This window comes from Ailuropoda melanoleuca, chromosome 12 (assembly GCF_002007445.2).
Source record: "Ailuropoda melanoleuca isolate Jingjing chromosome 12, ASM200744v2, whole genome shotgun sequence".
Classification (NCBI taxonomy): Eukaryota; Metazoa; Chordata; class Mammalia; order Carnivora; family Ursidae; genus Ailuropoda; species Ailuropoda melanoleuca.
This window is the reverse complement of record NC_048229.1, coordinates 28,206,414-28,230,962: the sequence shown is the minus strand read 5'-3', so window position 1 is coordinate 28,230,962 and position 24,549 is coordinate 28,206,414. Positions and strand designations below refer to the sequence as shown.

Here is a 24,549-nt window from a genome sequence, read left to right as displayed (position 1 = left end):
TGTACATTTCAGAAAAAAACCCAGGTTGAACTAAATCCACTATCATAACTATGGCCAAGGTGACCCAGACAAAGCCTATCATTTGCAGCCTTATATAAAGAAATACTGCCCAGAAATGCTATCAGAAATCTTCCCGAAGGGCATTATGGTAACCTCCCTGAAAGTACAAGTCATTTATTTAGGGACCTTAAATAGCAGATAACAATGTAAATTAAGTAACATGTGAAAAAAATAGGCATTGTATAATAGCAAGATGTTAGACAACTGATACTGTGGAAAAGATTTATTACCTGCACAAGTTAGTTTTGATAAACTATAGGCTACTTGTTAAATTGCCAAGATTTTCACTGCACCTATATTTTTCTACACGTAGCAAAACCTGAAAGCAACAGGTCTCTCTCAAATTGCTGCCCAGGGTTTTTCCCCCGCCAACCCTCAAAACACAGAAAAAGGTTTTTGAAAATAACTACTGGTTTTGAGGTACAAAACCATTTCTGGAAAATCATGTTGGTTTTGAAAGTGGTTAAGTACTACTGAGTTACATCACCCTACTAATCGTATACTTCCAAAACCAAAATGGGGGAAAACCCTTTTTGACATTCTGCCAAACACCACGTAATTAAAAACACTGCACAAAGTGAGCCCTTTATTTTACAATGACCTTTGCCCTGTTTTACTACACTCTCTGGCTTAACATTTATTTATTTTGACGATGGAAGCATAGCTATCCGGCTTTCTTTTCGATTCCATTTGCATAGAATATCTTTTTCCACGTGTCCTTTAAGTCTCAGTGTGTTCTTAAGGTTGAAGTGAGTCTCTTGAAGACTGTATACGGTTGGGTCTTAGGTTTCTTCCCATTCAGGCAATCTGTATCTTTGGACTGGAGAAGTTAGTTCTTTTATATTTCAAGCAAGTATCAATACGTGGAGTTACTGTTGTCATTCTTTTGTTTTCTGGCTGTTCAGAATTATTTGTCCCTTTCTTATTCATTTGCTATCTTTGTGAACTGATGATTTTCTATAAGAGTATATTTGGATAATTTTCTCCCTATCAATTCTCTTATCTACTACATTTTTTCATTTTGTCATTACCATGAGGCTTAAAGAAGATATCTTACAGCAGTCTATTTTAACTTCTTAACCAGCTTAATTTTGCATACTAAAACACTTTCAGGATTCTAGTAATTCTTTAAAAATGTTGATGTCCAATTGCCTCTCATTTTAGGGAAGAGTTAACTATTCTCTGAAATCTGTAAGAATGTTTTCATTTCAACCACATCAGTTCATACTAACGATTACTATGATGAAGATACATCAGTAGTTTACTGCACTGCCATCTCTCTCTCCTTAAAGACCACTTAGTAAAACATTTAATTTGTAATATTCAGATTTTTTTTGGTTTTAATAAACAGAGAATGATGTTCTGAACACCCACTTCATGATGACCTATATCAATGTTAGAACCACAAATAGAATATCCATGTAGATTTTTTTCATATATTGTATGTTCTATTGTCCTTCATCTTCCATGGGAAATTAGATATGCATGAATCCCAACTAAGGAAGAAGGGCATCTCTTATCCTTGACACAACAATCACCTATGTAGTTTCACACACCCACTAGGAATAAATGAATTTTCTGTAGAGTTGTGAGAGCAGAAACACACTGATATTCGCAACTCACAAATCTCATATAGGGTCAATGGAAACACACACACACTGAAATTACACCCATGCAAAAATCCATCCCTTCCATCTTTTGAAGCAGAATAGCATATACATTATCCAACTGACTAACTTTGTACTATTCCTCTTGATGTTATCTATGAAGAGTGACTGATATACTGCTTTGTACTGTAAATTCTGACATTTATTGACATTTGATGTTCAATTAAATACACTTCTACATACTTTTATCCTTCAAGTTACTTTTCTTCTCTGAACTCTCTGATGAAGAAAAAGTCTTTCTTCATTCAGTACGTCTGTACAGTATGAACCAAGGCTGCATTTTTGGATACTCAGTAAGGATTGAACTGCACTTAAAGGCTTGGCCGCTTTCTTGACATGTTACTTTGGCTCTTGTATGATAAAGATGAGTTTGAGCAAGTTATTACTTCCAGCTAGAGGTTCACGACATTCTTTCCATTTGTAGTACTTTTCCTCAGTATGAGCTCAGTGATGCTGAGTAAGGCTTGAGCAGTCCAAAAGCTTTACCGCATTCTTTACACTTTGAAGGTTCCTCTGCAGTACGAATTCTGTAATGCTGGAAGAGGCTTGAGCACTATGAAAGGGCTTGCCAAATTTCTACACTTGTTAAATCACCTCCACTAGACATTCTGATAAGGAACGAGGGTTTAGCATTAATTAAAGGCCTTGCCACATTCTCTACCCATGTATAGTTCCACACCAATATGAATTCGGATGTGGAGTTAGGGTTCAGCAAACCTTACAAATTCTCTCACAGTCTTAAAATTTCTAACACTTGCTCTAGTATGAATTCTGTAATGTACAATTAGGTGGGACTGCTGGATAAAAGCCTTGCCACATTCTTTACATTTGTAAGGTTTCTCTCCAGTATGAATTCTATTATGTTGAGTAAAGCTTGATTGCTGGACAAAGGCCTTGCCACATTCTTTACATTTGTAAGGTTTCTCTCCAGTATGAATTCTGTAATGTGGAATAAGGGCAGAGCGCCAGTTAAAAGCCTTGCCACATTCTTTACATTTGTAAGGTTTCTCTCCAGTATGAATTCTGTGATGTTGAGAAAGGCCTGATTGATCAATAAAGGCCTTGCCATTCTGCACATTTATAAGGTTTCTCTCCAGTATGGATTCTGTGATGTTGCCTTAGTTGTACATGGTGGTTAAAGGCTTTGCCACATTCTTTACACTTATAAGATTTCTCTCCAGTATGAATTCTGTGGTGTTGAATAAGATTTGATTGCTGCTTAAAGGCTCTGCCACATTCCTTACAATGGTAAGGTGTCTCTCCAGTATGAATTCTGTGATGCTGAGTAAGGTCTGAATGGAGGACGAAGAGCTTGCCACATTCTTTACATTTATAAGGTTTCTCTCCAGTATGGATTCTGTGATGTCGAGTAAGGTGTGAGCGCTGAACAAAGGCCTTGCCACACTCTTTACATATGTAAGGTTTCTCACCAGTATGAATTCTGTGATGTTGAGTGAAGCTTGACTGAAAGCTAAAGGCCTTGCCACATTCATTACATTTGTACGGTTTTTCTCCAGTATGAATTTTGTGATGTGTATTAAGGTGTGACTGCTGGCTAAAGGCTTTGCCACAATCTTTACATTTGTAAGGTTTCTCTCCACTATGAATTTTGTGATGTTGAGTAAAGCTTGAATGATGGATAAAGGCCTTGCCACATTCTTTACATTTGTAAGGTTTCTCTCCAGTATGGATTCTGTGATGTTGACTGAGATGTACATGGTAGTTAAAAGCCTTGCCACATTCCTTACATTTGTGAGGTTTCTCTCTAGTATGAACTCTGTGATGTTGAATAAGGTTTGGTTGCTGCTTAAAGGCCTTACCACATTCTTTACATTGGTAATGTTTCTCTCCAGTATGAATTTTGTGATGTTGAGTAAAGCTTGATTGAAAGCTAAAGGCCTTGCCACATTCTTTACATTTATAAGGTTTCTCTCCAGTATGAATTCTGTGATGTTGAATAAGGTTTGAGTGCTGGATAAAGGCCTTGCCACATTCATTACATTTGTAAGGTTTCTCTCCAGTATGAATTTTGTGATGTTGATTAAGTTGTGATTGCTGGATAAAGGCCTTCCCACATTCTTTACATTTATAAGGTTTCTCTCCAGTATGAATTCTATGATGTCGAGTAAGGCCTGAATGTTTACTAAAGGCCTTCCCACATTCTTTACATTTGTAAGGTTTCTCTCCAGTATGAATTCTGTGATGCTGAGTAAACCCTGATTGATCGATAAGGGACTTGCCATGTTCCTTACATTTATAAGGTTTCTCTCTAGTATGAATTATGTGATGCTGAGTAAGGGTTGAGCACTGCTTAAAGGCCTTACCACATTCTTTACTTTTGTAAGGTTTCTCTCCACTACAGATTGTCTTCTGTATAGGTATTCTTGATGACTCACTAGACATCTTCCCAGGCTCATTAAATCCGAATGCGTTTTTTCCCACATGAACTCTCTGATGATCACCCACACTGGAGGATGGGTTAAAATCTCTTTCACATTCATTACCATTATAAGGATTCTCTCTTACATACATAGTGTTATATATAAGGTTGGATCTTTGATAAAATACTTCCCCACACTTAATACGTTCAAAATGGTTCTCTTGAAAATGAGTCCTCAGATGTTTCTTAACATTTGAGCCTTGATCTAATTTTTTCTCACATTCACTGCCTTGAGCAATTCTGTCTCCACTAAAAATGCTCTGATAATTTTGTAGGGTTGAGTCCTCGGTGAAGCACTTGTCAAGTGGACCCCACTTAGCAGTTGTTTCTTCATTTTTAAATCTCTGAAGTGTAGAAATATTTGACTGAAAGGTCAATCCAATCCTATTTTCAACAATGTTCAAATCATTATTTTCAGCATGGACTAGGTAACTTTCCAGATTTTCCACATTCTCTATCCATAAATATGTACGCTTGAATAGTTGATTGGAGTTTTTGCTTACAGAAACACCCTGCTTTGCAGAAAGAGTGGACTTAAAAAGGAAGGTTTTACAAAATATTTTATATCTTTCACCATTATGGGCAGTGAGATTCTTATTATGGGCAGCAGTCTCAATTTGGACATATCCTTTACGATCATGATCCCAGTCTATCATTAAGTGTAACTTCTCAAGGACGCTATGTTTATATCGACCCACTGATACATTTTGAAATGAAGCTTCTTTGCACGGCTCTGGCAGGAAGCTCAGGGTGCCATGTGAAGATACCGCTGAAAGATTGAATAACAGAAAAGTCAAGTCATTCCACTTACTATTTTCAGATAAATACACTGATGACGTCTAACATACAACCATAAAATCAATCAGAGTGTCAGCAAGATGACTGAGAAGGAATCATCAGGACTTCATTCCTCCATGGACACATAACTTGCACACAACATACTGACTACATAGCTTAATAGATAATTTCGTAGTACTGTCATGGTGTAACACAAATCCCTCTCCTCTTCCTCAAATAATCAGGAAAAGTACCATTATGAGCCCAAAATCAGAGGAAGGAAGGAATTTTTTAAAAGACTTACTTCAGAGAGCAAAAGAGACAGTGGGAGAGCATAACCAAGAGGAGGCCCAAAGGAGAGGGCAAGTACAATCTCATCTGAGCAGGGAGCTGACACAGGATTCAGTCCCAGGACCCAGAGATCATGAGCTGAGCCGAAGTCAAGCTTAAATGACCGAGCCATCCTGGCCAGGGAAAGAAAGGAAATTTAAACATAAAACAGAAATGAACAAAATAAAATTTAGCAAAAATAGGGAAATATCAACAATAGATGGATTTGGTTTTCAGAAAAAAACAAAAATGAAACATGACAGACCTGTAAGTAAATCAAGTAAGAATGAAAGAGAAGACCAACTAAAATCGGAAGCCGTGAAAGCACAGTATCACTGATACCACAGAAATAAAAATAATTATGAGGTAATGATACACAATTAGATGCCAAGAAACAGATACCAAAAAATATCAAAGACGTATAACCAACAAGGAATCCATCCTGAAGAAATATTTTTAAAAACCTCCACTAATCTACAACTACTTAATAGATTGAAAAAATAATTTTAAAAAATGCTCAACAAAGAAAAGTCATTGTCAGTGGAGTTCACTGGATAATTCATACAAATATATCATGAGAAACTACTTCAAATCTCCTCAAACATTTCCAAGGGGTAAAGAGAAGGGAGCTGCTGAGAACACTCTCTGTGACACCAGCACTACCAGGTTATCGAAGCCAAAGCAGAGCTGCTACAAGGAAAGGCTACAAGCGACCAGCTGTGAGGAAGATTCCGGCAAAGTCGACAATAAAATACAGCCAACTGAATCAAAAGCACACTTTACCATTTGACAACATAAACAAGTAAGAATTCTTCCGGGAATTCAAGGCTGTTTCAACATATGGGATACTGTCAATTTGAGCCTGCACGTTAACAGAATGAGTGTCAAAAATGACAACATCTGGAGCAGCTGGGTGGCTCAGATGGTTAAGTGTCTGACTCTTGATTTCAGCTCATGTCATGATCTTAGGATCATGGGATTGAGCCCTGTATAGGTCTCCCTTCTCAGCATGGAATCACCTGTCTACCTTCCTCTGCCTCTCACCCTTCCTGTGGTCTCTCTCAAATAATTAAATAAAATAAAAATAAAAATAAAACACAGAGAAACATAAACCCATAGAGAATCGTATCCCAACAGTATCCATCACTCAAGTTGACCCTGGCTGGCTCCTGCCTCATTTTCCCATGTATACAGCACCTCTTCAAATACTCCTTAATCTGACCCAGGATCTGGGAGAAAATCAATTCGATTTACATCATGAAACACTGTTAAAGACTATGATCCCCAGGATGCAACACAGAAGAATCATGTGAGCTGTAACATTCTCTTGTGAAGGTCCCCATAGCTCTTATATTTGAACAGGTAAAAAAAATCCGAATACCCATGAGAATTTCCCTTCAATTTCTGTTGTGAGCTTTCTAAGGGAGAGGTGAAGAAGCAACTAAGCAAAAGCATACAGTTTACATGCATCTGAAAAGATGAGAGGATTTTACATTTCTTCCCAGGAAGAGGAAACCCTGCATGTAGTGGAATCACGGCACATCACAGTAAAAGGGCTGAGGATTGGCAAACACATAGGAATTAGGGCAGGGGTGTTCAGGAACCGTCAACGGGGAATATTAACAACAGCCATGTAGACATAAAAGATGCAGGAGGTTGAGTCAAATGAAACCAAAGTGCCACAATGACAAAAGTACTTTGGGGGGCTCTGAACTGAGGTGAAGATCTGGAAGAAATGTTGATCTTATGAATAGCCTTGACCTACTGCTTGTGCCTCTACTGGATGGAAATCAAGGAACCGCCGGTGCAGATCGGGGCTCACGACGTGATTTGAAGGAATAACAATAATGCTGGATACAGCAAATGTATAATTTTCCTCTGAGATCCACAATACTATCCATAATAGGTTTTCCTTCAGGATGCTCTGTTGCTCGTTTGGCAGTGACATACAGAGGAAAATGAGAAACTCATGGACTTGGAAGCTTTGCCTTGAGCTCCTTCCAAGCAGGGTACAGATGGCTAATCTTAAGTGTCTAAAAGACACCCAAGACCCACACTGTACTACAATGGACACACCCCTGGCCACTCTGTAAAGATACCAAAGAAGTCGACACCCAAAATCATGACAGAAATCTCATCACCCAAAAGCTGTCACTCTTGGTGGGACTCTAAACTCTAGAGACAATGACCAATGGGTTGACCATACTCATGTGTGGCAGTAAAATCTCTAGAACTTAACCTAAGCTCAGGGAAGTAAAGGGAGAAAATGGTAAAGACAGCTATCAGTTTGCCAAGATTCCAGCCACACTCTATGACAATTACATTATCGCTACTGCCAAGCCCTGAGAAAGCATTCTGCTGTGGGAATAAGGGAATCATCATGCACTGAGCAGCTGGATGGCTAGTCGGTACTGTGTGACTCCTGAGCTCTACTTTTAAGGTTAATCCCCCTGTTGATTACAGAGATTACTTAAAAACAAAATCTTAAACAATAGAAAACCTCAGTCTCTACACAAACCACAGAACATGTTGTTTAATACATTTCTGAGCAAAACTAAGACAATTAATGATGTTAGTAGAAAAAGATTCTATTTCTGTGGTCTTCATATAAGAAAATTTCTAAAAATGGTAAAAACCACTAAGCATAGGGGTGCCTGGGTGTCCCAGTCGTTAGGCGAAAACATGAAAATGACATAAACTACCAAGTTTTGGAAAGTATGTGGATAAGCCAGAACTCCCATTTTTCACATGAAAAATGGTGAAAAATGGTACAAAGATTGTGGGATGGGGTTTGGAAATATCTGTTAAAGCTGAATACATATTTACCGACAATTCACTCCCACATACATAGGCAGCAGATATTCGTACATGTTTTGCTAGAAGACAAATTGTAGATTTTACATGCCAGTACTAGTCATCACAGTCATAGCCTTAGAAGCATCCACTTGCCTATGAAGAGTACAATGCTGCAGTCATTTCATATTCACACAATGGAACTGGATCCATCCAGCTCTAATGAATGGTGCACAGCAGCGCCCGGTAACACAGATAAATGCCAATTACAAAACAATTCCAGGGGCGCCTGGGTCGCTCAGTCGATAAGCGTCTGCCTTCGGCCCAGGGTGTGATCCCGGCACTCTGGGATCGAGTCCCACATCGGGCTCCTCCACTGGGAGCCTGCTTCTTCCTCTCCCACTCCCCCTCTGTGTTCCCTCTCTTGCTGGCTGTTGCTCTGTCACATAAATAAATAAAATCTTTTAAAAAAACAAAACAAAACAATTCCAGTTCCCGGTGCCTGGTTACATTTACATAAAGTACAAAAACCAGGACAGGAATCCACTGCCTTACGTGTTAAAGGAGCACTGAGCTTTGTGGAAAGTTACTGAGGAGCATAAGGGGAATTTTGAGGACAAACAATATTGTTTCTTAATCTCAAGAGATTATAGATATGTGCTCTGTCTGTGAAATCCTACTGAGCTGTTAACCTATGATCTGCATATGTGACTTTCCTTAAAAAAAATCATTAAAAATAGATGCATGTTTAAAGGTAAGCATCACAATGTACATATACTGACAAGTTGAAATTAAAGTTAGGAAGTAACTTCACACTGTGACTAGATTTTCACACCATATGGTAATATACAGCGAAAGCATATGGTACTGAGTATACAGTAGTCACAAAAAAACAATGAAATGTTGAATTATTTTCTTAAAATGCATACAGGAAAACACATGAAAAAACAAAAAAAAATAGGGTGTGAGGAAAAATATTAAAAAATGTGGTACTTCCAAACCCCAATATCTCCATTAGAATATTAAACCTAAATAAATCAAATGTTCCTGGTAACACTCAACTTTGCTTGAATATATTCCACTGAATTTTCCTAGAGCTGTAACTAAAACATGACGATGAAATTGGAAAAACAAAAACAAAAAACAAACCATGTAGTGATAACCAATCAACCATGTAGCGTGGCAAAAATGAACAGTATAATGAATAATCTTTAACACCAAAGGATTTTTTCATTCTTCTCAGTAGTGTGGTTTTTCAGTATCTACATGTATACTCTATTCTACTTCCTGGGTAACACAATCTGTGTGTGTGCATTTTTATACACATACATAAATGTATATACATATACATACTTGTATATAGCAAAACATTGATTTTTCCCCCCGGGAGACATTAAAATGTTCATCACAGAGGGCTGACATCATCAAGACAGTCACATAGGTAGATCCCACTTCCGTACTTCTCATAATAAACTCAACCAGCAACTACTCACATAAGACATCACCGGGCAATTCTCAGGACTCACGGGTGAGGCTGAAGCAAAGCCTGGACCACCACAGTGATCAACCAGGACAGCATGAGAAAGTTAAGAGGAGCAGTTTCACTATGACCACACAGTGGGCCAGCACAGTGTCCCACCATGAGGGAACCCAGAGAACTATGAATCCTCCATCAAGAAGTGAAGAGCCCAAAGTGGGCCTCCAACATTCCTCAAATGGCAGGCCATTACCCTGGTGGCCCACTTAGGTCTGACTTCATGGGATCCCTGGGGGAATCTGCAGAGCTGGACCACTGTGGATCATATAGACATGGAGACGGTGGGTAAGGCTTAAGGCAACCAGTGCTCAGGTCTTTGAAGACTGCCAGACCAGACTGTCTTCCACCTTGTGGTGACACCCAATCGGAGAACCCTGTGACTCTGTCCACTTGTAGAGTTGAGATGGACCCACCTAGTCAAGGAGGTCTGCCAGGAGCTGTGCCTGACTTGGATCTCCAGCCAACAAATTGAACCAGAGCATGAAGGCCATTCTATGGCCCTGTCTGGACAGGTATGCAAGTTGGAAGTCACTTCCCACTGCTGAGCATATTCCACTGCTGAACATAGCCTACACTTACGCCCCATCAGGAAACCTGAACAAAGACCCTGGGCAATCCTACAGCCTATCTTTTACTCCTAGTTGAGGAGAAACCCAAGCCATCAGCATTGCCCAAGTATTGAGTATAACCTCTTATTCTTCATGACCAGAAATTTGAACCACGAACCCAGACAGTCACAGAGTCTTGCCTATGGTACTGCCCACCAAAAGAGAATGGCCGTTAGTCCTGCAAACCTTTGAACATAACCTCTGGTCCCACTGGACTTGCAAGCATTGGCTTGGCAAACACTCAGGGGCCCACAGTTTTCAACAGACACAGGTCTGGCCCTCTGTGAACGTAGAAATTAAGTTGACATTGAAATTATTGCAAATATTTTAAACCAGAAGCTGTCATAATCCCTAGGATTCCTCCAGAAAGAATGACAAATAGTCATTTTAGAGGCTACATCTGGAGGCTACAATCAGATGACTGGGAATAAAACCTTGCAAACTTGGGGCTTCTGTGTGGTGCAGCTGGTTAATTTCCCAGACTCTTGGTTTCTGCTCAGGCCCTCATCTCAGCGTCCTAAGATCAAGCACTGCCTTGGGCTCCATGCTGAGCACAGAGTCGCTTTGGATTCTCTCTTCTTCCCCCTCTGCCCCTCCTGCTTGTGCTCTCTCTCTCTCTCACAAATAAACAAATCTTTAAGGGGGAAAAAAAAACTCTCAAACTTGCTTACATTCCAATTAAGTAAAGGAAAAGGTACAGATACAAGTGTGAGAAATTCTGCAGTATTCCCACAAATATTTGGCCCAGACAAATCAGCCCAATTTTCAAATGCACACAGGCTATTAGGTTATTTTCCAAGGTTCAATATTCACAAATAGAAAGGATTCAGCATGAAACATGACTTATGGGCTTCCTTTCTCATAAAAGGTAAAATCCAGAATAGTCACTAAAGCCTGACATGTTCCTTTACATAGTATGTACAATGTACGTCCCATGTTCTTGATGCTTTACCTACTGTAGAGTATTTAAACTTCTTGATTCTATGGGTTAGTGCGAATATTATTACCCTTTTACGAACAGAAAGGATTTAGTTCAAAGAAGGTTTACTGATCCACTCAATATCGGTAGAGTCAGGGTTTGAATCTGGATACCCTACGTATGAACAATGATGCACAAAGGTCAAATGCCCTTCCAGAAACTGACCTGTGCTTGGATTCTCTTTCCTCTTTGACACTCAGTGGTTCACCCAGAAGTCTTCACACTGAACAGCCCCTCTGAACTGAGACTTCAAAGTGAAATTTTCAGCTCAAACCACAGACACAGAGCTTGAGTGGCATTCTGCTTGACTACTAAGAACCAGACACAGAGGTCAGGTGTCCAAGGTAAAAACACAGGAAATGTCCAGCACGCACATGAGTCCATGTTCCACCTGGAGAAGCAGGACTGCAGACTTGTGCAACTGACTGCTCTCTGTACAGGCTACTCTCCTTACGAAGAACATAAGCATACTTGTGTGCCCAGACACCGGTTCTCAAAGTGGGTTCTATAGACAGGCCCCAGACAAAAGTATAAGAAAGGAAATTTGGGAGACTGCACCCCAGAACTACTCACATGGGAACTTGGTGATAGACCCCGCAACCCGACACTTGCTACTGTTCTGGTGATTCTGACACAGGCGAAATTTGACCACCTTTGTAGTAACTAAGTCACAGGTCATCCATGACTTACCCACAGATAAGTCACTCTAGAAACTGTCTATGTTCGTAGTCATGCTAGTGTTGTGACAAACACACACAACCTACACAACACGTATTTTTTTTATTCATAAATGAACTAGACTCTCACACAGTCTATCTTGTGCTAAGAGTCCTTCCATCTCTCCCTTCTCTCAATACCTTCCCTAGATCTTCATGGGATCACCCCAAATACACTTCTGTTCACATTCCAGAATGAAAGCCATCCAAATTCAAGTGAATTGGAATTTACTTAAATATTTTATGAAGTTATGAAATGCATACAAGGCATTAATACATGTTATACTATAATGGCACTGAATATCGCGTTCTCAGTATGAAACTGTACTTGATGACTTTTACCGTTAGACCATAAATACCGCACGCACGTTTAAGGAGCTCTTAATTAGTACTCCATTTGGATGCCAAATAAACGCCCCATGCATTAACGGAAGGATAGGCTACATTTCAGCACCTTTATGTAAGAGCTAGTTTCAGTGCAATGTGTGATTGCCTTTCTGTCACATGCTTTGAAACCGATCAGAGAACAAGAGCCATTCACAAGTATCTTGTATGGCCACCTGTGCTACACTTACCCATCGCTACTTAAATCGGCCCATATGAGGGAGTTCTGCTCAATGACACGGAGGGAGCAGTGCCGTGGGGAGGACGGCTTTCCCTGAATGAACACAGAAAGGCTTTAAATCAAATTCTCTGAGTCCTATCAGATGTACACTGCCTTCTTTTCCACAAGGAACATGGTTTGATGCCTGGTGGTGGGGCAGGTATCTTGGGGCCACGAGAGAACAAGGATACACATGATGCCTGTAGGTAAACAATACCAGAGGGAAGACATGGAAAAATCAGGGTACACTCCAGGGTGTCTGAGCCATTTTATAAGACCTGAGCATCGACCTACTCACCGTGGAGCTAACACAAAACACACGTCTTTTCTGTAAGCATCCATCAACTTTTTCATGGTGTATCTTCCCACAAAGTAACAGGCACTGAAAAATGAATTATTATCCTTCAACTGAACGACTGTGAAATGTGAACATAATATACTACCCAAATTTATCAGTTTCTACAACTGATAAAAACCCTCTTTCCCCTCGGATCAGGATGGGTATGAAGAACAGCATGGGCTGTGAAACAGCATAGGGACATTAGGACTAAAAACTGGGTGGGCTTTCCGAAGCAGCCATGCTCGTGGCTGGTGACCTGCTCCTCAGGTAGCCCGTGCCTTGCACACGGTCCAGAGCACATGGCTAGATTCATCAACGGGCTGAGCGGAAGCGAGGGAGGGTGCCCTGCCAGCTGTCGGTCAGCATCCCTAGAATGTCAACCATGTACAGTGAATCAGACCAGTGTCGTGGTCATACACCTGGGACACCAGTGTTTCGTGCAACCCCAGCACATGCCTGCTGCTTCTGCCTGTTCGTATCCAAAAGCCTTCTTCATCTTCAATATCGACTGTCGAATGACATCTTGAATCTACGCCCACAATGTTAATCATCCAATATCCTCTCTCCACCCACTCCCACGCGTCTGCACCTGGAAAGGTACAGTCATCTCTGTCATCCAAGAGCACCTGGCCCTCAGGACCACCAGGGAATTCATGAAATCATGAGGCAAGGATCTGATGTCCCTGAATCCCAAAAAGCTAGCACAGTTCCCAAGTCCCCAACTCTGTCGTATTTGTTCATCACCAGAAGCTTCTTAAGACCTTGAAATGACCAAAGGGAGCTCCTTACCAGTTCCTTCCCCCACATTATAAGAGCTGTCCAGGGGCACCTGGGTGTCTCAGTCAGCTGGGCACATGCCCTCAGCTCAGGTCATGATCTCAGGCTCAGGGCGAGTCTGCTTCTCCCTCTGCCTCTGCCCCGCCTTCTGCTCCTGCGCTCACTCTCTCTCCCTTTCTCAAATAAATTAATACAATCTCTTAAAACTGTCCATATTTGCTTTTAGTAAGCTTTATCTCCCTCTCGAAGGAGACCATTATCATGTTTTATCTGTCCTCACAACTCTGAGTACCAAGTGCCTGAAGTAATCCTGTGGCCCATCGACGGTGTCTTCCTTCCTACCAAGGACATGGTGGTGGTATAGTATTTACATCGTACATATGGTCTCAAATGATCCAGTTACCAACCATTTCCCATTCAATTAAAAATTTTAAAGCTACTCCTAAGAACCTACAAGGGCCTGTGCAGCTTGTGTGGGAGGCAGAAAGCAAGGACAATGCAGTCTCCACAACACAGGAAAGGAGGACAGTGGCGAGGCCTCACATTATAAAGGAGAGGAGGACATGGAAACACTGGAGGGGATTTGGAAGGAAAACAAGTAAAATTTATCTTTCTACATTTAGTCAATGGTGCAGCCTTGGAGAGGTGTCCTCTCCCCACATGAAGAATTCATACCAATTCTTTAGCCTAAATATGTTTCATCTCACCTTGGGCTGCATCATCACTCCCAAGACAATATTGTTTTCTTCCTAGGTTTAGAACATCTACTAAGCCCTGAGCAGTGTCCCATGCTTGGTCCCTTCAAATGAAAGTTAAAACAACCCATGAATTATGAAGTCTTCAACTTTTCACCTAATCAAACTGTTAGAATAAAGAGACTACCGTGGATGATGTCACTTCCAAGAAGGGAAAAGAACAGTAAGTAAAGAAATCTTACTTATTGCTCTTCTCCGCTTGAGAAGGAAGAAGTGAAATGGAGCAATTAAACTATATGGAATTCAATATGCTCAGTGAGGAATTGCTCCCATATTCGGATGAATTTTTAAACACCATGTTATTTCACACAAACTCTTCTTAAAATCCCTGAGTAGGGGCACCTGGGTGGCACAGCGGTTGAGTGTCTGCCTTCGGCTCAGGGCGTGATCCCGGCGTTATGGGATCGAGCCCTCACATCAGGCTCCTCTGCTATGAGCCTGCTTCTTCCTCTCCCACTCCCCCTGCTTGTGTTCCCTCTCTCACTGGCTGTCTCTATCTCTGTTGAATAAATAAATAAAATCTTTAAAAAAAAAAAAAATCCCTGAGTAAAACATATAAGCAACATTGGAACAATGAAAACGGAGTAGATCGTACCTGAGAAATAGGGAGGCAGACAAGACACAATTTGCATGGGGAGATTTTCAAGCCAACGTACATGAGATTTAGAAGAAATAAATTCAACACAATGTAGAGAAAATTATTCCCATTATGAATATATACCATTTTTGTTTACTAGGAAATCATGAATTTTGAAATTCGGAAATAACCTTCTTTGCTCCAATATTCCCTAAACTTCTGAAGATACAGGTACACACACAAACCCATACATACTTCTTCCTAATTATTCTTTTATTCCAAAATATATCTTTAGCTTAATATAACATTTTGCATTCTGTGCATATCAAAACCATAAAACACTGTGTTCTGTATACTCACAAGAACAAGCAATGAAAAATATAGGGTAAAATTTTATAAATAGCAAACGAAAATTCTGTAGATATGCCTTGTAAATACCTAAGTACCGACTTTGGTCAATTAGCAGTTGTTAAGTAGGATCCCTGGGGACTGGATGATGAGTCATGGTTCAATTAAAGAAAACAAGGGACGTGAAATAAAGTTTACTACTCATAGATCCTGGAGGATGTCCATAATATGCCTTGAGGGACAACAGGAAGAAGTCAAGACTGAGTGCAGGTAGAGAGAAGGGCCAAGAACTGGGGCATCGCATTCCAAGGTAGCAGTCTCAGGAAATTGTTTAGCCACACGCTCATAAAAAAATATCTATACCATTCCTCTCAGAAACATCATACTCCTCTAGCAGTTAAAACAAGGAGGAAAATGTGTATTACCTAAACATGGGGAAAATCATCTCAAATAATTTGAGGTTAAAGACCACAGGCAAAAAAGACTATTAGTGATATCACCCCACTGCTTTAACAGATACAGGTGACTCCTGACTCTTGAATAAAACAGGGGTTCAAAGTACCCAACCCCATGCAGTTAGAAATCCATATATAAGGTTGACTCCCTAATATTTAATTTCAAGAGCCTACTGTTGACAAGAAACCTTACCAAAAACAGTCAGTTAGGGAACCTGGGTGGCTCAGTCAGTAAACTACCTACCTTCGGCTCAGGTCATGATCTCAGGGTCCTGGGATCGAGCCCCACATCGGGCTCCCTGCTCAGTGGGAAGCCTGCTTCTCCCCCTCCTGCTCCCCCTTCTTATTCTCTCTCATAAAAAAAGTACCCAGTCAATTCATATATTTTGTAGGTTATATATGATATTCCTATAATAAAGGAAGCTCAAAAAAGAAAATGTTAGGAAAATCAGAAGGAAGAGAGAATACATTTACAGAACTGTACTATAATTCAATCTCACTGTAAGTAGACCCACACAGCTCAAACCCATGTAGTTCAAGGGCCAAGTGTACTTTGTGTTTCTGTCTCTTTATGTACAATGTTGACGTATTTGGGGCAGGCTACGGTTTGTGTAGGGTAACAGTTCTTTCCAGATAAGTGTTAACACATTAAAATCCATTCAGTGTTACTAATTAAAACATATTAATTTCAAATGCGCTCTAAAGAAACCACTGCAGGGGCGCCTGGGTGGCTCAGTCGTTAAGCGTCTGCCTTCGGCTCAGGGTGTGATCCCGGCGTTATGGGATCGAGCCCCACGTCAGGCTCCTCTGCTATGAGCCTGCTTCTTCCTCTCCCACTCCCCCTGCTTGTGTTCCCTCTCTCTCTGGCTGTCTCTCTCTCTGTCAAATAAATAAATAAAATCTTTTAAAAAAATAAAAAATAAAAAAATAAAGAAACCACTGCAATATCAATGTATGATTCTTGTTCAAAATACCCATTACTAGCATTCAAGAACCATTCTTGTTCCTCTGAGATAATGATCTGTGAGTTGTGCTTTTCATGCTTTTCAAACTGAAGTTAATTGTTGAGTAAAAGTGGATTTACACTAATTTTACACCCTTTACAGAAAAGTTTGCTATACTTTCTTCAGATGTCTGTGAAAATCTCTCCATTTCAATGGCATAGCTAATGTTCTGAACTTCTATTAACTTCTGCTACTATGAAAATACATCCAGATTTTAATGAATTGCCAGTGCATTCTCCTTAATCAGCATCTGGCCAATCTATTGATTTTTTAAAGATTTTTTACTAATTTGAGAGAGAAAAAAAAAATTGAGAGCAAGCGAGTGTGACTGAGCAGGGGCGGGGCACGGCAGAGGGAGAGGGAACCCCCATCACACTCCACCTCCTGACACTGAGATCACCACCAGAGCTGACACCAAGAGTCAATGCGTAACTGACTGAGCCACCCGGGAGCCCCCTGGCAGATCTATTTAAAAATCAAAATGTTTCTCTACCTTACATTATGTTCATTATATTTTTTTAGAAGCTTTATCCATTTCTTTAGAGAAAGAGCGTGTGAGAGCATAGCAGAGGAGGGCCAGAGGGAGAGGGAGAGAGAGAATTCCTAGCAGCCTCTGCTGAGCATTGAGCCCAACGTGGGGTTCCTTCCCAAGACCCTAAGATCATGATCTGAGCGAAATGGAGAGACGGATGCGTAACTGACGAAGCCGCCAGGCACAGCTCTCTATCTTACTTCACTGTAAATGATTCCCTGAAGACTTACTCCATCATGATTTCTATCACTCTTATACGAGAATATGAAACCATGACAATGTTGGCGAACAGACGTCCCTCTGTGAGAGATGGAGAAATACACCTGGGCGTTTCCAACTGATTTTCATCCCAGCAGAGCTACTGGAACCCCATTTTAAGGTCTATCTTCCTCCTCCTTCAGACTTGGACGTCCCTCTGTCATCGACTTCATTCATTCCCACCTACCTGGATCAAAGCCTGCTGTCTTGTTTCTCTTCTCATCCCATGGTTCCTTCCTCTGCTCCAAAAAGGAGACCAAATCAGGCTTGGACACAATGAGACCTGTTTAATAGAGAAAGGGAATATAAGTATGGCTGCGGATTCTTGCAAGACACTACTGGGCTCAGTAGGGAAGAGAGGACATTGTAGAATTCTAGAAGATGATTTCCCCAACACTGTTCACCAACAGCCCCTAGAGAACATGCAGGAGTTTCAAACACTCACTTCCTAACCTGCACTTCCAAGTTCTACTGACACAATAAGGTGGCATAAAACTTGGAGTTTAAATGCAGGCAGTACCGCTCCACGCCACGCCAGGTTCAGAACTACCACTAATCGACAGAAATGATGTGACCCGAAGGAAGCAGAAGCTAAAGCTGAAAAGGAAACATCAGGAAGATTTGTGTCTCCATCTACAAATCCTTAGTTTTGTTCCTTAGTGCAGTGACCTGAATTCCACTGTGCCAAGAGGAATCATCCAAGAGACAGTCTTGAAAGGAAGGAGGAAACCCCGAGTGGGGCTTGGGAAATCTGGAAGGAGTCATCCTCACCCAAGAACAGGAGGTGTCCGTAGTTCTCGCATCACGTCCCTGTACAGTTCCCGCTGTGTGTGGCTCAGGCATCGCCACTCCTCCTGGGAGAATTCTATGGCCACGTCCCCGAATGTCAGCAATCCCTGCAAGAAACACCACAGTCACCAAGTGGCCATCAACAGAGTTCACAATGGTCCCTAAGATCAAGAGGGAGTTAGTGTCACCAGCTAGACCCCAACATCTGACCTTCACTGCTTACCCGACTGTACACCCCAAATTCGATCCCACATTTTATTCACTTCTTCTGTCCACCTTATCCTTTACTTCAGCCAAAACACCCAGTGGGCAGAGTCTCCAGCGGGGGAAAACAGATCTATCCAATGAAATGTAATGACCGCCCATGGGAAGTGCTTGGGCTAGCCCAGTTTGAGGCAGAGGGACCCGGATGTATCCCATGGAGTGATCTAGTTACCTTTACCTCAATATAAGGCTAATATTCTCCACCCACGGAGCAGCACAAACCTCAGTTACCGAATGTATGAAGTGTTTTGTTAAGGTCCGTGTGCAACTTTATGCTGAGCTCTACATGAGGTGACAAGCTCCCCTTTTCTAAAGATCCACCCTAACCCGAAATAAAAGGAAATCATTTCCCCTTGATCTGTGAGTCTCTGTTTTGGAAGTTATCCCCTGTAATTTTATTTCCTACAAATCAAGTGTCCTTTGTGTGACAAGACCACCTAGGTGTAGTTGCTGTGACTCACCAAGGAGTGAACTCATGGTAACGGAGTTATACGAGGAGAACTGGTTCACCTTAGGCGAGTTTCCTGCTGTCCGCAGTTAAGATAATTTTTAACACAGTAATATGCTCTCATGTACTGTTTAACTTCGAGGTAAGAGGATGGCATATGATCCACGAAACCAGTATCAATACTGTGTGTTTCTCCAAGAGAATTTGTAAACTGAAGGCATCAACACAGGCATTCACATTATTGAGTTCTCTGTTTATAACATACAGTATAAGTTGTGTCTATTTCTTACATGGAAGTGTTGGTGGGTTACAAACATACTCATCAAATTTTAATGTGATTAGAATTTCACAACAGTGCATTGGAGATCTCATGAAAATGCAGTTTCTGTTCAAGAATTCTGGCATTTCTAACAAGGCTTTAGCCTATGGGAAGGAACGCATTTATGAATAACAAAGAGGTAGAGCTCAGAAAGGAAGAATTCTTGGAGGACTTGGAACTGAATGGGTTTTATAGGAATTGGTTCTAGGTTCTAGAATAGCAAGAAAGGCAACAAACCTTTCTGAGCATTTCACAGTTAGGAGATATAACAGGTTTTCATAAATTAATAAAAAAATAATAGTCGAAGAGAGTAAATGGGTTTACTCTAATTTTTTCATAAATTAATAAAAAAATAATAATCGAAGAGAGTAAACTCATTATTCTATTTTTTGTGGATATTTTGTCAAACATCCAGAACATCCAGAACATTCAAGGCATCAGGTTGTAACCCAGGTTATGGGTTCTAGAGTCAATAGAAAAGGACACGTAGGTCAATATAGAGAGAGGACTCTAAACCAATGTTCACAGCAGGTGACAAAAATGACAGAAACAAAAAGATATCCACGCAAAACCAACCTAATCTTTTCACATTTCATGCACCCATCCCTATATTTAGGAAGTAGTTATATACACATGAAAAGTGATAGAGCAGAAAACTGTCACGGTGATTAACTCAAGAACCACTTTCAATGACATGACGCTTATAAATCACTTTGTGGATGATGATGCTTCTCTCTGCTCTCAACTTCACTTGATAATCACTTCACCCTTTTGTGTCCCTGAGATTCATTCTTCCATCCCGCCACCAGACAAGAACCCTGCAACAGTCTGTTCTTCGTAGAGGCTGCTTTTAGGCAAACAGGCTTGAGCAACGGAACGCTGAAAGGGGCAGTGACCCCCTGGCTGAACACGAAAGGCCCATCAGGTGACCCACCTCCAATTATCCGTAGGCCCTAACGAACCAATGGGCTACTTACAACCAGGTTCAGTTCCCCAAAAGGGGAAGATTCCATCTCCCCGCATCTTCCCCCTTTAGTAACAGCCGCAGCCTCCTGCAGACAGACCCTCTGCAGTCCTGTCCGCCGCTCCCTCGCTGTGCAGTCAATGAACGTCTAGCGCCTCTGTTCTGCCTCAGGTGAGTTCTCTCACTTCCCCTGCCACCAGCTTCCACCTAATCACTGCCCTAATGTGGGGGCCCCATCTGATCAAGAGACACCCCATTAGGAACCACATCCTTGTGGCCTAAACAGTAAATGAGAATGTCAACTAGATTATGAGAATACGGTCAATTTATACAAACTTCAATCATGACATATACTTTCCTTGTCTGGTACTACTTAGTATATTTTAGACACATTCTAAGGAACATGAACCCCCCCTTTGATTTTCAGAGAATATTCCAAGTGATTCTGGATATCATATCTTTTCATATCTACTGTTTATCTGTGCATTTTCTTACTCCTGGTCTACACAGAGCTGATAAGGCTTCCAGATGGGGCCTAAATAAGACCATTTTCCATCACTGAATATCCCAGGACCAGACCCCTTCAGCAATAGCAATCTTTAACTCAACACCTTCCCAAGGATCTGTCACCAAGGGACTATTTACAATACTGGCAGGCAGGTCTTTCATTCAAAGTGACAACCTTTGATGACCTACTCTAAGCCCGGTTGGAGAGAAGGTATAGAAGGCTCTGGCGGATAGGGGAGAAGGGTTCTAAAGACCAATTTGAGTATCATGTCTGAAAGGGTTTAAAAATTGGGCGTCAGGGGCGCCTGGGTGGCACAGCGGTTAAGCGTCTGCCTTAGGCTCGGGGCGTGATCCCGGCGTTATGGGATCGAGCCCCACATCAGGCTCCTCCACTATGAGCCTGCTTCTTCCTCTCCCACTCCCCCTGCTTGTGTTCCCTCTCTCGCTGGCTGTCTCTATCTGTGTTAAATAAATAAAAATCTTTAAAAAAAAAAAAAAATTGGGCGTCAACATAGAGCAGAAACATCAGAACTAGGAAAAAAAATCAATATTAACAATTTCTAAATGTAAGGAATTTCTCGAGAAAAAGACGACAGGGCCTCAGAACTCGGACGCCAGGCTTACCCGAGAACTGGCCATTTCTTCTTTCATCTCGTCCTGCGGACTTCTTGCTCAGAAGTATTCCAGGAGAAATCACAGCTGCAGCAGGAGAAAATGCCTTTAATGCCCCCAACAGAGCCTCTTCACAGGTAAACAGCTGGACTGCAGGTAGGACTTTGAAATGCAGAAAATGTCCAACTTCCTAGTCATTTGTGTCTTGGAGCTATTCAGAAACTCTGATCTCCTACCAATCCCTGACTTTTCCTTCTCTGCTTTCAGGGGGCCTCCCCTCCCACAGACTCACACAAATTCTGCTACCACATAAGAAAAGTGTGCTGCATGGACCTGATGTTTCCAGATTCCCGTGGCAGCACCCGTGTTACCTCTCCTTGAGGTAAGCCTGCACTCAGCTGTCTTCTAGTCATGGTTAAGCCTGCTTAACCCTGGCTTCACCTAGAATCTCCTGGAGCATTTAATGAAAACATCACTGTTGTTTCCCCCTCACTGACTGACAAACTCTGGGGAGGGGGGGCTGCTCTGGATCGTTTTTGAAATTCCACATAGGATCCTATTGGGAAGCATTTGGGGAAGTGACCAGGGATAAAACAGTAACAAAAGCTATGATTGTTACTCTGATTTAAATTCATGCCTTCTCCATTGATCACAGTTTCTGGAGATTTACACTTTCTCCCTCTTTCTGCTACACAGAGGGAGACACCCTTACGAATAGAGCTTTCCCTTAATAAATGCAAATTTGTCTTGCAAAAGACAACTTCTGCTGGGTTTCAGAACTTTTCCTTTGTTTCTTTAAAATAAGCCTTGGCCAAAGAGAGGTATTTTGTGGTGACAAAATGTTCCCTTTCAGTAGGAATGTTTATTTTCATAAGTCACCACCAAATAATTTTCCAAATTGAATGTACTTTTCAAATTCCCATTGATGTAGAATGTTGGGGTTTGGAGCCAATGGCCAAGAAAGAATTCTTGAGACATCTATGGTGCAAAAAGGTGGTGCTTATTAAAGCGTGGGGACAGGACTCGTGGGGAGACAGAGCTGCACTGGGGGTGCAACGGGTGACTGATTACATACGTTCAAGTTGGGAGGGGAAGAAGGACTGCACAAGCTCCCAAGTATTTTGGGAACAAGGCTTCCAGGATGTTGCCAGGGCTAGCTCTTTTTAGGCAAAGTTCATTTATTACTGCAGTAAACTCTCAATCATTAGACACGTCAGATGTATATCAGGGGGCCATATGCTTGGGGGATAATTGTTAATAATACATCTTGGGAGGTAGAGGTAAAGGAAGTTTCCAAAGGAATTTTTATGTGTTAACATAGACTCACAGGATCCTGGGAGGTTGGGATGTTATCGTTAGATTGCCTTTTGCCCTCAGCAAAGTATTAACATCAAGGCAGCTGAGCTCCCGGAGGAAGATCACTCTTCCTGTTTCAAGGACTTGTCCACAGGCTGTTGGCAGTAAGGAAATTTAATTTTTTTCTTTTGCCTTTGTTTCCCACATCAGGAGTGTAAATGAGAATTCTAATTCCTCAGTACTTTCACTGAAATTTAGCCGTTCTAGAAAATATTCAGTGGTTTCTCACTGCAAAATACGAGGTAGTCTTACTATGGTTCTCCTCGTGACTGAAATTGAAACCACTTAAGAGCATCAATTTGAACAAAATCAAAAATGGCTGCATTAAAACTACCCGTGAGGCATGATATTAAACCAAGTAACCTTTTAAGTAACCTTTTTTCTCTTTTGGGAAAACTCGCTTCCTTAGCCTTTTTTTTTTTTCTTTTTAAGGAATCTGGTACCACACTGAAAACGGGATAAACAAGGCTGGTAGCACACACACAGCTCTGGTCGAAACCAGCTAGATCCTGTTGAAGTGGGAGAGCGAGCTTCTTGTCTCAGGGAGTCAAGTAATAAATCCCCAGGAGAAAGGAGAGTGAGCATGAAGCGATAAGAGTTTTCTTAAGCAAGGATAGAGACAAAGCTCTCAAGAGTGAGAGGGTCCCGATAGGGTTGCCAGTGTGGGCCTTGACTGATAGTCTTTTATTTAGACCTGACCAGGGAGCTTGTGGCCTTAACATTCTTATGAAGTCTCGGTTTGAGTGAGGACTGGTGATAACATCTTTCACGGCTTACTTCTTTGACGTCTGGTTATTCCTTGTTGGTCACAATGTGACAGCCATAAAAGGAGCCCACCTCTGATACCCAAGACAGGGTGGGCTGGGTTATTTCCTTATCCCTGGTTTCCTTGTGCCTGAGCATTTCTGGAATTTCTGTGAGCGTGATTATGGAGCCCCCAACCTAGCTCTCCCTACCCAGCCCCACATGTCCCTTATGCAATGAGACCCTTTAGACGTTTATTGGTGGGACATCGACTTGGGGGATGATTGCCAACAACTTTAGAGATAAAGAAGTTTCCAAAGGAATTTTTATAAGTTAAAGTAGACTTACAGGATCCTGGGGGTCGGGCTAAGATGGCCTTTTTGCCCTTAATGAAGTGTTAACATCCAGGCAGTTGAGTCCCTAGAGGAATGTCACTCTGCCTGCCTCAAAGACTTGTCAGTGGGCTGCAAGTATTAAGGAAATTTAATAATTTTTCTTCTGCCTTTATTTCCCACATCACTGTATTTCCCTATCAAACCCCCTGACCCTTCCTCCGGGTGGGCTTGCAGTTCTGAAGGCCCTGACCTGCTGTGGCCTCCTTTGCCTCTCAGAGCAAGGAAGATACTGTTGCTCTTTATTCCAAACTCTGCCTTGGCATTCTGTTTTGGCTTTGAAGCAGGAGGTCATTTTTTGCCAACGTAATGAATGTGTAGGAGAGGAAAACATTTTTCTTCATCTGTTCTCAACTTTTTGTCTTTTTTTTTGAAGATTTTGTTTATTTATTTATCAGAGAGAGAGAGAGAGAACACAAGCAGGGGGAGTGGCAGAGGGAGAGGGACAAGCAGACTCCCCACAGAGCAGGGAGCCCAACGCAGGGCTCGATCCCAGGACCCTGAGATCATGACCTGAGCCAAAGGCAGATGCTTAACTGACTGAGCCACCCAGGCGCCCCACAATTCTTTGTCCTTCTAATAATTAGGCACAAGACA

General features: G+C 41.5%; 1 non-coding gene across 16 annotated transcripts in view; it reads right to left on the bottom strand.

Moving 5' to 3' along the window:
- The window catches only part of LOC100483040, a 71,287-nt gene that overhangs the window by 3,497 nt on the left and 43,241 nt on the right, over positions 1–24,549 (bottom strand). For 2 of the 16 annotated variants that reach the window (XR_004619149.1, XR_004619151.1), the window contains one exon: positions 21,473–21,547. This is a non-coding gene — a transcript (zinc finger protein 345). Of the gene's footprint in view, positions 1–4,760; positions 4,937–4,964; positions 6,831–12,809; positions 12,894–17,744; positions 17,841–18,328; positions 18,454–21,472; positions 21,548–22,787; positions 22,912–24,549 lie in introns of those variants that run through there. The other 14 variants (XR_004619136.1, XR_004619150.1, XR_004619138.1 and 11 more) reach the window with 13 other exon arrangements.